This window comes from Gasterosteus aculeatus, unplaced genomic scaffold, assembly GCF_964276395.1.
Source record: "Gasterosteus aculeatus unplaced genomic scaffold, fGasAcu3.hap1.1 HAP1_SCAFFOLD_31, whole genome shotgun sequence".
Taxonomy (NCBI): domain Eukaryota; kingdom Metazoa; phylum Chordata; class Actinopteri; order Perciformes; family Gasterosteidae; genus Gasterosteus; species Gasterosteus aculeatus.
The window spans coordinates 180,722-192,500 of NW_027554889.1; positions in this window are offsets into that span (position 1 = coordinate 180,722).

Genomic DNA, 11,779 nt, shown 5'->3' on the forward strand with positions numbered 1-11,779 from the left:
ATTCATCCATCATGTACACGTGCTGGTCTGCCATCACTGTCCGGGAATAGTGTGTCGTTCTGGGTCATGGTCTGGGTTCTGCCGCTCTCTGGAACTCTTTATTCATCCATGCGGTACACCTGCTGGTCTGCCATCACTGTCCGGGAATAGTGTACCGTTCTGGGACTTGGTCTGGTCTCTGCCGCTCTCTGGAGCTCTTTATTCATCCATCCACTGCACCTGCTGTTCTGCCATCACTGTCCGGGAACAGTGTGCCGTTCTGGGTCATGGTCTGGGATATCACGCTCTCTGGAACTCTTTATTCATCCATCATGTACACCTGCTGGTCTGCCATCACTGTCCGGGAATAGTGTACCGTTCTGGGACTTGGTCTGGTCTCTGCCGCTCTCTGGAACTCTTTATTCATCCATGCGGTACACCTGCTGTTCTGCCATCACTGTCCGGGAACAGTGTGCCATTCTGGGTCATGGTCTGGGATATCACGCTCTCTGGAACTCTTTATTCATCCATCATGTACACCTGCTGTTCTGCCATCACTGTCCGGGAATAGTGTGTCGTTCTGGGTCATGGTCTGGGATATCACGCTCTCTGGAACTCTTTATTCATCCATGCGGTACACCTGCCGTTCTGCCATCACTGTCCGAGAATAGTGTGTCGTTCTGGGACTTGGTCTGGTCTCTGCCGCTCTCTGGAGCTCTTTATTCATCCATCCACTGCACCTGCTGTTCTGCCATCACTGTCCGGGAATAGTGTGTCGTTCTGGGACTTGGTCTGGTCTCTGCCGCTCTCTGGAACTCTTTATTCATCCATGGGGTACACCTGCTGGTCTGCCATCACTGTCCGGGAACAGTGTGCCGTTCTGGGTCATGGTCTGGGATATCACGCTCTCTGGAACTATGTTCTGATTATTTCCTTCATCCACTGCACCTGCTGTTCTGCCATCAGTGTCCGACAACAGCGCTTCATCATCGGATAACTGCCGTGAAATACCGCTCTCTGGATCTGCTCTGTTCTGGCAGGTAATCAGGGAGATTTTAAGTAGATGAGTGTCCGGGAATAGTGGGCCGTTCTGGGACTTGGTCTGGGATATCACGCTCTCTGGAACTATGTTCTGTTTATTTCCTTCATCCAGTGCACCTGCTGTTCTGCCATCAGTGTCCGACAATAGCGCGCCGTTCTGGGACTTGGTCTGGGATATCCCGCTCTCTGGAACTATGTTCTGTTTATTTCCTTCATCCAGTGCACCTGCTGTTCTGCCATCAGTGTCCGACAATAGCGCTTCATCATCGGATATCTGTCGTGAAATACCGCTCTCTGGAACTGTGTATTAGTCCGTCCGCTGCACCTGCTGTTCTGACATCAGCATCCGAGAATAGTGTGCCGTTCTGGGACATGGTCTGGGATCTCCCGCTGTCTGGAACTGTGTGTTCATCCATACGTTACACCTGCTGTTCTGACATCAGCATCCGAGAATGGTGTGCCGTTCTGGGACATGGTCTGGGATCTCCCGCTGTCTGGAACTGTGTATTAGTCCGTCCGCTGCACCTGCTGTTCTGACATCAGCATCCGAGAATAGTGCGCCGTTCTGGGACATGGTCTGGTCTCTGCCGCTCTCTGGAACTCTGTATTCATCCATGCGTTACACCTGCTGTTCTGACATCAGCATCCGAGAATAGTGTCCCGTACAGGGACATGGTCTGGTCTCTGCCGCTCTCTGGAACTCTGTATTCATCCATGCGTTACACCTGCTGTTCTGACATCAGCATCCGAGAATAGTGTGCCGTTATGGGACATGGTCTGGGATCTCCTGCTCTATGGAACTGTTTACTTCATCCATCCACTGCACCTGCTGTTCTGCCATCAGTGTCCGACAATAGCGCTTCTTCATCGGATATCAGCCGGGATCTCACGCTCTCTGGAACTGTTTAATTCATCCATCCACTGCACCTGCTGTTCTGCCATCAGTGTCCGACAATAGCGCTTCTTCATCGGATATCAGCCGGGATCTCCTGCTCTATGGAACTGTTTACTTCATCCATCCACTGCACCTGCTGTTCTGCCATCAGTGTCCGACAATAGCGCTTCTTCATCGGATATCAGCCGGGATCTCACGCTCTCTGGAACTGTTTAATTCATCCATCCACTGCACCTGCTGTTCTGCCATCAGTGTCCGACAATAGCGCTTCTTCATCGGATATCAGCCGGGATCTCACGCTCTCTGGAACTGTTTAATTCATCCATCCACTGCACCTGCTGTTCTGCCATCAGTGTCCGACAATAGCGCTTCTTCATCGGATATCAGCCGGGATCTCACGCTCTCTGGAACTGTTTATTTCATCCACCGCACCTGCTGTTCTGCCATCAGTGTCCGACAACAGCGCTTCATCATCGGATAACTGCCGTGAAATACCGCTCTCTGGAACTGTTTATTTCATCCACCGCACCTGCTGTTCTGCCATCAGTGTCCGACAATAGCGCTTCTTCATCGGATATCAGCCGGGATCTCACGCTCTCTGGAACTGTTTATTTCATCCACCGCACCTGCTGTTCTGCCATCAGTGTCCGACAACAGCGCTTCATCATCGGATAACTGCCGTGAAATACCGCTCTCTGGAACTGTTTATTTCATCCACCGCACCTGCTGTTCTGCCATCAGTGTCCGACAATAGCGCTTCTTCATCGGATATCAGCCGGGATCTCACGCTCTCTGGAACTGTTTATTTCATCCACCGCACCTGCTGTTCTGCCATCAGTGTCCGACAACAGCGCTTCATCATCGGATAGCTGCCGTGAAATACCGCTCTCTGGATCTGCTCTGTTCTGGCAGGTAATCAGGGAGATTTTAAGTAGATGAGTGTCCGGGAATAGTGCACTGCACTCGGGCAGGTCACGCCGCGTAACCCGCCCCGTATCCCGGTTCCCGAACCCGCTTTTCCGCCCAAAGTTGTCCGAAGATGCTTAGGCCCAGCTGGGGAACGCTCCCCACGAAGCCCGGGTCTCAGCCCTGGAGCCCTGTGTTTCCGAAAACCAGGTTTCTGAAATCTGCGACCTGGTGGCCCAGTGATGTCAGCTGGAACTTTTTTTTTCCGGTCCGCTCAAAATTCTCCAGGGGATTTTAGGGCTTTGCGCCACATATTCCGACTTTTACTTAGTTTCTGACGGAGCCAAAAAAGTCCGGGTTTTTTTGCCCTCCTTATCGTCCCGACTGGAAACTTTAACTTTTTTTTTAAGTCAGAAAATTAAAGTCTTTTTCATCCAGGAGACCGACCCTTCCTTCAAAGCGTCCCAAGTGGTCCTTCGTCATCGGATATCTGTCGGGAAATACCGCTCCATGGAACTGTTTATTTCATCCATCCGCTGCACCTGCTGTTCTGCCATCAGTGTCCGACAATAGCGCTTCTTCATCGGATATCTGCCGGGATCTCACGCTCTCTGGAACTGTTTATTTCATCCATCCACTGCACCTGCTGTTCTGACATCAGCATCCGAGAATAGTGTCCCGTACTGGGACATGGTCTGGGATATCCCGCTCTCTGGAACTATGTTCTGATTATTTCCTTCATCCACTGCACCTGCTGTTCTGACATCAGCATCCGAGAATAGTGTCCCGTACTGGGACATGGTCTGGCATATCCCGCTCTCTGGAACTGTGTATTCATCCATCCACTGCACCTGCTGTTCTGCCATCAGTGTCCGTGAACAGTGCTTCTTCATGGGATATCAGCCGGGATCTCACGCTCTCTGGAACTGTTTATTTCATCCACCGCACCTGCTGTTCTGCCATCAGTGTCCGACAACAGCGCTTCATCATCGGATAGCTGCCGTGAAATACCGCTCTCTGGATCTGCTCTGTTCTGGCAGGTAATCAGGGAGATTTTAAGTAGATGAGTGTCCGGGAATAGTGGGCCGTTCTGGGACTTGGTCTGGGATATCCCGCTCTCTGGAACTATGTTCTGTTTATTTCCTTCATCCAGTGCACCTGCTGTTCTGCCATCAGTGTCCGACAATAGCGCGCCGTTCTGGGACTTGGTCTGGGATATCCCGCTCTCTGGAACTATGTTCTGTTTATTTCCTTCATCCAGTGCACCTGCTGTTCTGCCATCAGTGTCCGACAATAGCGCTTCATCATCGGATATCTGTCGTGAAATACCGCTCTCTGGAACTGTGTATTAGTCCGTCCGCTGCACCTGCTGTTCTGACATCAGCATCCGAGAATAGTGCGCCGTTCTGGGACATGGTCTGGTCTCTGCCGCTCTCTGGAACTCTGTATTCATCCATGCGTTACACCTGCTGTTCTGACATCAGCATCCGAGAATAGTGTCCCGTACAGGGACATGGTCTGGTCTCTGCCGCTCTCTGGAACTCTGTATTCATCCATGCGTTACACCTGCTGTTCTGACATCAGCATCCGAGAATGGTGTGCCGTTCTGGGACATGGTCTGGGATCTCCCGCTGTCTGGAACTGTGTGTTCATCCATCCACTGCACCTGCTGTTCTGACATCAGCATCCGAGAATAGTGTCCCGTACTGGGACATGGTCAGGGATCTCCCGCTGTCTGGAACTGTGTGTTCATCCATACGTTACACCTGCTGTTCTGACATCAGCATCCGAGAATAGTGGGCCGTTCTGGGACATGGTCTGGGATATCACGCTGTCTGGAACTGTGTGTTCATCCGTCCACTGCACCTGCTGTTCTGCCATCAGCATCCGAGAATAGTGCCCCGTACTGGGACATCAGCCAGGACGCACCGCCGTCATCTCGTTCGTTCGCTCAGTCATCCATCCACGAAAGCTACCGATCAGCCACAGTGCCCGGAATGATGCCTCCTGCCGGGGTAGCGTCCGCTTGCTCCCCGACAGCCAGTTCTGCATGAGGCTCCGGTTCTTCCACCCCCGCCACTGTCCGAGGGTGTCCGAAAATACTGAGGTCTGAGTCGGATCCGAACCGCACAAACGCCGGTCTTCACGACTGGAGGCCTATGTTTCTAAAAACCGGGTTTCAGGAATCTGCGACCTGGTGGCCCAGTGATGTCGGCTGGAACTTTTTTTTTCCGGTCCGCTCAAAATTCTCCAGGCATTTTCTGAGCTTTCCTTCACATAGTCCGACTTTTACTTAGTTTCTGACGGAGCCAAAAAAGTCCGGGTTTTTTTGCCCTCCTTATCGTCCCGACTGGAAACTTTAACTCCGTATTTTAAGTCAGAAAATTAAAGTTCTTTTCATCCAGGAGACCGACCCTTCCTTCAAAGTGTCCCATACAGTGCTTCGTCATCGGACATCGGCCGGGATCTCCCGCTCTCTGGAACTCTTTATTCATCCATGCGGTACACCTGCTGGTCTGCCATCACTGTCCGGGAATAGTGTACCGTTCTGGGACTTGGTCTGGTCTCTGCCGCTCTCTGGAGCTCTTTATTCATCCATCCACTGCACCTGCTGTTCTGCCATCACTGTCCGGGAACAGTGTGCCGTTCTGGGTCATGGTCTGGGATATCACGCTCTCTGGAACTCTTTATTCATCCATCATGTACACCTGCTGGTCTGCCATCACTGTCCGGGAATAGTGTACCGTTCTGGGACTTGGTCTGGTCTCTGCCGCTCTCTGGAACTCTTTATTCATCCATGCGGTACACCTGCTGTTCTGCCATCACTGTCCGGGAACAGTGTGCCATTCTGGGTCATGGTCTGGGATATCACGCTCTCTGGAACTCTTTATTCATCCATCATGTACACCTGCTGTTCTGCCATCACTGTCCGGGAATAGTGTGTCGTTCTGGGTCATGGTCTGGGATATCACGCTCTCTGGAACTCTTTATTCATCCATGCGGTACACCTGCCGTTCTGCCATCACTGTCCGAGAATAGTGTGTCGTTCTGGGACTTGGTCTGGTCTCTGCCGCTCTCTGGAGCTCTTTATTCATCCATGCGGTACACCTGCTGGTCTGTCATCACTGTCCGGGAACAGTGTGCCGTTCTGGGACTTGGTCTGGTCTCTGCCGCTCTCTGGAGCTCTTTATTCATCCATGCGGTACACCTGCTGGTCTGCCATCACTGTCCGGGAACAGTGTACCGTTCTGGGACTTGGTCTGGTCTCTGCCGCTCTCTGGAGCTCTTTATTCATCCATGCGGTACACCTGCTGTTCTGCCATCACTGTCCGGGAATAGTGTGTCGTTCTGGGACTTGGTCTGGTCTCTGCCGCTCTCTGGAACTCTGTATTCATCCATGGGGTACACCTGCTGGTCTGCCATCACTGTCCGGGAACAGTGTGCCGTTCTGGGTCATGGTCTGGGATATCACGCTCTCTGGAACTATGTTCTGATTATTTCCTTCATCCACTGCACCTGCTGTTCTGCCATCAGTGTCCGACAACAGCGCTTCATCATCGGATAACTGCCGTGAAATACCGCTCTCTGGATCTGCTCTGTTCTGGCAGGTAATCAGGGAGATTTTAAGTAGATGAGTGTCCGGGAATAGCGGGCCGTTCTGGGACTTGGTCTGGGATATCACGCTCTCTGGAACTATGTTCTGTTTATTTCCTTCATCCAGTGCACCTGCTGTTCTGCCATCAGTGTCCGACAATAGCGCGCCGTTCTGGGACTTGGTCTGGGATATCCCGCTCTCTGGAACTATGTTCTGTTTATTTCCTTCATCCAGTGCACCTGCTGTTCTGCCATCAGTGTCCGACAATAGCGCTTCATCATCGGATATCTGTCGTGAAATACCGCTCTCTGGAACTGTGTATTAGTCCGTCCGCTGCACCTGCTGTTCTGACATCAGCATCCGAGAATAGTGTGCCGTTCTGGGACATGGTCTGGGATCTCCCGCTGTCTGGAACTGTGTGTTCATCCATACGTTACACCTGCTGTTCTGACATCAGCATCCGAGAATGGTGTGCCGTTCTGGGACATGGTCTGGGATCTCCCGCTCTCTGGAACTCTTTATTCATCCATGCGGTACACCTGCCGTTCTGCCATCACTGTCCGAGAATAGTGTGTCGTTCTGGGACTTGGTCTGGTCTCTGCCGCTCTCTGGAGCTCTTTATTCATCCATCCACTGCACCTGCTGTTCTGCCATCACTGTCCGGGAATAGTGTGTCGTTCTGGGACTTGGTCTGGTCTCTGCCGCTCTCTGGAACTCTTTATTCATCCATGGGGTACACCTGCTGGTCTGCCATCACTGTCCGGGAACAGTGTGCCGTTCTGGGTCATGGTCTGGGATATCACGCTCTCTGGAACTATGTTCTGATTATTTCCTTCATCCACTGCACCTGCTGTTCTGCCATCAGTGTCCGACAACAGCGCTTCATCATCGGATAACTGCCGTGAAATACCGCTCTCTGGATCTGCTCTGTTCTGGCAGGTAATCAGGGAGATTTTAAGTAGATGAGTGTCCGGGAATAGTGGGCCGTTCTGGGACTTGGTCTGGGATATCACGCTCTCTGGAACTATGTTCTGTTTATTTCCTTCATCCAGTGCACCTGCTGTTCTGCCATCAGTGTCCGACAATAGCGCTTCATCATCGGATATCTGTCGTGAAATACCGCTCTCTGGAACTGTGTATTAGTCCGTCCGCTGCACCTGCTGTTCTGACATCAGCATCCGAGAATAGTGTGCCGTTCTGGGACATGGTCTGGGATCTCCCGCTGTCTGGAACTGTGTGTTCATCCATACGTTACACCTGCTGTTCTGACATCAGCATCCGAGAATGGTGTGCCGTTCTGGGACATGGTCTGGGATCTCCCGCTGTCTGGAACTGTGTATTAGTCCGTCCGCTGCACCTGCTGTTCTGACATCAGCATCCGAGAATAGTGCGCCGTTCTGGGACATGGTCTGGTCTCTGCCGCTCTCTGGAACTCTGTATTCATCCATGCGTTACACCTGCTGTTCTGACATCAGCATCCGAGAATAGTGTCCCGTACAGGGACATGGTCTGGTCTCTGCCGCTCTCTGGAACTCTGTATTCATCCATGCGTTACACCTGCTGTTCTGACATCAGCATCCGAGAATAGTGTCCCGTACAGGGACATGGTCTGGTCTCTGCCGCTCTCTGGAACTCTGTATTCATCCATGCGTTACACCTGCTGTTCTGACATCAGCATCCGAGAATAGTGTCCCGTTCTGGGACATGGTCTGGTCTCTGCCGCTCTCTGGAACTCTGTATTCATCCATGCGTTACACCTGCTGTTCTGACATCAGCATCCGAGAATAGTGGGCCGTTCTGGGACATGGTCTGGGATATCACGCTGTCTGGAACTGTGTGTTCATCCGTCCACTGCACCTGCTGTTCTGCCATCAGCATCCGAGAATAGTGCCCCGTACTGGGACATCAGCCAGGACGCACCGCCGTCATCTCGTTCGTTCGCTCAGTCATCCATCCACGAAAGCTACCGATCAGCCACAGTGCCCGGAATGATGCCTCCTGCCGGGGCAGCGTCCGCTTGCTCCCCGACAGCCAGTTCTGCATGAGGCTCCGGTTCTTCCACCCCCGCCACTGTCCGAGGGTGTCCGAAAATACTGAGGTCTGAGTCGGATCCGAACCGCACAAACGCCGGTCTTCACGACTGGAGGCCTATGTTTCTAAAAACCGGGTTTCAGGAATCTGCGACCTGGTGGCCCAGTGATGTCGGCTGGAACTTTTTTTTTCCGGTCCGCTCAAAATTCTCCAGGCATTTTCTGAGCTTTCCTTCACATAGTCCGACTTTTACTTAGTTTCTGACGGAGCCAAAAAAGTCCGGGTTTTTTTGCCCTCCTTATCGTCCCGACTGGAAACTTTAACTCCGTATTTTAAGTCAGAAAATTAAAGTTCTTTTCATCCAGGAGACCGACCCTTCCTTCAAAGTGTCCCATACAGTGCTTCGTCATCGGACATCGGCCGGGATCTCCCGCTCTCTGGAACTGTGTATTCATCCATGCGGTACACCTGCTGTTCTGCCATCACTGTCCGGGAATAGTGTGTCGTTCTGGGACTTGGTCTGGTCTCTGCCGCTCTCTGGAACTCTGTATTCATCCATGGGGTACACCTGCTGGTCTGCCATCACTGTCCGGGAACAGTGTGCCGTTCTGGGTCATGGTCTGGGTTCTGCCGCTCTCTGGAACTCTTTATTCATCCATGGGGTACACCTGCTGGTCTGCCATCACTGTCCGGGAATAGTGTGTCGTTCTGGGACTTGGTCTGGTCTCTGCCGCTCTCTGGAGCTCTGTATTCATCCATGCGGTACACCTGCTGTTCTGCCATCACTGTCCGGGAATAGTGTGTCGTTCTGGGACATGGTCTGGTCTCTGCCGCTCTCTGGAACTCTGTATTCATCCATGCGTTACACCTGCTGTTCTGACATCAGCATCCGAGAATAGTGTCCCGTACAGGGACATGGTCTGGTCTCTGCCGCTCTCTGGAACTCTGTATTCATCCATGCGTTACACCTGCTGTTCTGACATCAGCATCCGAGAATAGTGTCCCATACAGGGACATGGTCTGGTCTCTGCCGCTCTCTGGAACTCTGTATTCATCCGTCCACTGCACCTGCTGTTCTGCCATCAGCATCCGAGAATAGTGCCCCGTACTGGGACATCAGCCAGGACGCACCGCCGTCATCTCGTTCGTTCCATCCACGAAAGCTACCGATCAGCCACAGTGCCCGGAATGATGCCTCCTGCCGGGGTAGCGTCCGCTTGCTCCCCGACAGCCAGTTCTGCATGAGGCTCCGGTTCTTCCACCCCCGCCACTGTCCGAGGGTGTCCGAAAATACTGAGGTCTGAGTCGGATCCGAACCGCACAAACGCCGGTCTTCACGACTGGAGGCCTATGTTTCTAAAAACCGGGTTTCAGGAATCTGCGACCTGGTGGCCCAGTGATGTCGGCTGGAACTTTTTTTTTCCGGTCCGCTCAAAATTCTCCAGGCATTTTCTGAGCTTTCCTTCACATATTCCGACTTTTACTTAGTTTCTGACGGAGCCAAAAAAGTCCGGGTTTTTTTGCCCTCCTTATCGTCCCGACTGGAAACTTTAACTCCGTATTTTAAGTCAGAAAATTAAAGTTCTTTTCATCCAGGAGACCGACCCTTCCTTCAAAGTGTCCCATACAGTGCTTCGTCATCGGACATCGGCCGGGATCTCCCGCTCTCTGGAACTGTGTATTCATCCATGCGGTACACCTGCTGTTCTGCCATCACTGTCCGGGAATAGTGTGTCGTTCTGGGTCATGGTCTGGTCTCTGCCGCTCTCTGGAGCTCTTTATTCATCCATCCACTGCACCTGCTGTTCTGCCATCACTGTCCGGGAATAGTGTGTCGTTCTGGGTCATGGTCTGGGTTTTGCCGCTCTCTGGAACTCTTTATTCATCCATGCGGTACACCTGCTGTTCTGCCATCACTGTCCGGGAATAGTGTGTCGTTCTGGGACTTGGTCTGGTCTCTGCCGCTCTCTGGAGCTCTTTATTCATCCATGCGGTACACCTGCTGTTCTGCCATCACTGTCCGGGAATAGTGTGTCGTTCTGGGTCATGGTCTGGGTTTTGCCGCTCTCTGGAACTCTTTATTCATCCATGCGGTACACCTGCTGTTCTGCCATCACTGTCCGGGAATAGTGTGTCGTTCTGGGACTTGGTCTGGTCTCTGCCGCTCTCTGGAGCTCTTTATTCATCCATGCGGTACACCTGCTGTTCTGCCATCACTGTCCGGGAATAGTGTGCCGTTCTGGGTCATGGTCTGGGTTTTGCCGCTCTCTGGAACTCTTTATTCATCCATGCGGTACACCTGCTGTTCTGCCATCACTGTCCGGGAACAGTGTGCCGTTCTGGGTCATGGTCTGGGATATCACGCTCTCTGGAACTCTTTATTCATCCATGCGGTACACCTGCTGGTCTGCCATCACTGTCCGGGAACAGTGTGCCGTTCTGGGTCATGGTCTGGTCTCTGCCGCTCTCTGGAACTCTTTATTCATCCATGCGGTACACCTGCCGTTCTGCCATCACTGTCCGGGAATAGTGTGTCGTTCTGGGACTTGGTCTGGTCTCTGCCGCTCTCTGGAGCTCTTTATTCATCCATGGGGTACACCTGCTGGTCTGCCATCACTGTCCGGGAATAGTGTGCCGTTCTGGGTCATGGTCTGGTCTCTGCCGCTCTCTGGAACTCTTTATTCATCCATGGGGTACACCTGCTGGTCTGCCATCACTGTCCGGGAACAGTGTGCCGTTCTGGGTCATGGTCTGGTCTCTGCCGCTCTCTGGAACTCTTTATTCATCCATGGGGTACACCTGCTGGTCTGCCATCACTGTCCGGGAACAGTGTGCCGTTCTGGGTCATGGTCTGGTCTCTGCCGCTCTCTGGAACTCTTTATTCATCCATGGGGTACACCTGCTGGTCTGCCATCACTGTCCGGGAACAGTGTGCCGTTCTGGGTCATGGTCTGGTCTCTGCCGCTCTCTGGAGCTGTTATTTTCCTCCATCCGGTACACCCACTGCTCTGCCATCACTGTCCGAAAATAGTGCTCCGAAATCGGGTAAGTCGCGCGGGGGGCCACCCCCGTATCTCGGCTCCAGGAGCCTCTTTCCGCCCGGGGCCTGGCCCACTATGCTTAGGTCCAGCTGGGGAACGCTCCCCCCGAAGCTCGGGGCCCTGTCCTGGAGATCTCTGTTTCCGAAAACCAGGTTTCTGAAATCTGCGACCTGGTGGCCCAGTGATGTGAGCTAAAAAAAAATTTATCGAAGCGATCTAAAAAAGCCCAGGCATTTTCTGAGCTTTCCTTCACATATTCCGACTTTTACTTAGTTTCTGACGGAGCCAAAA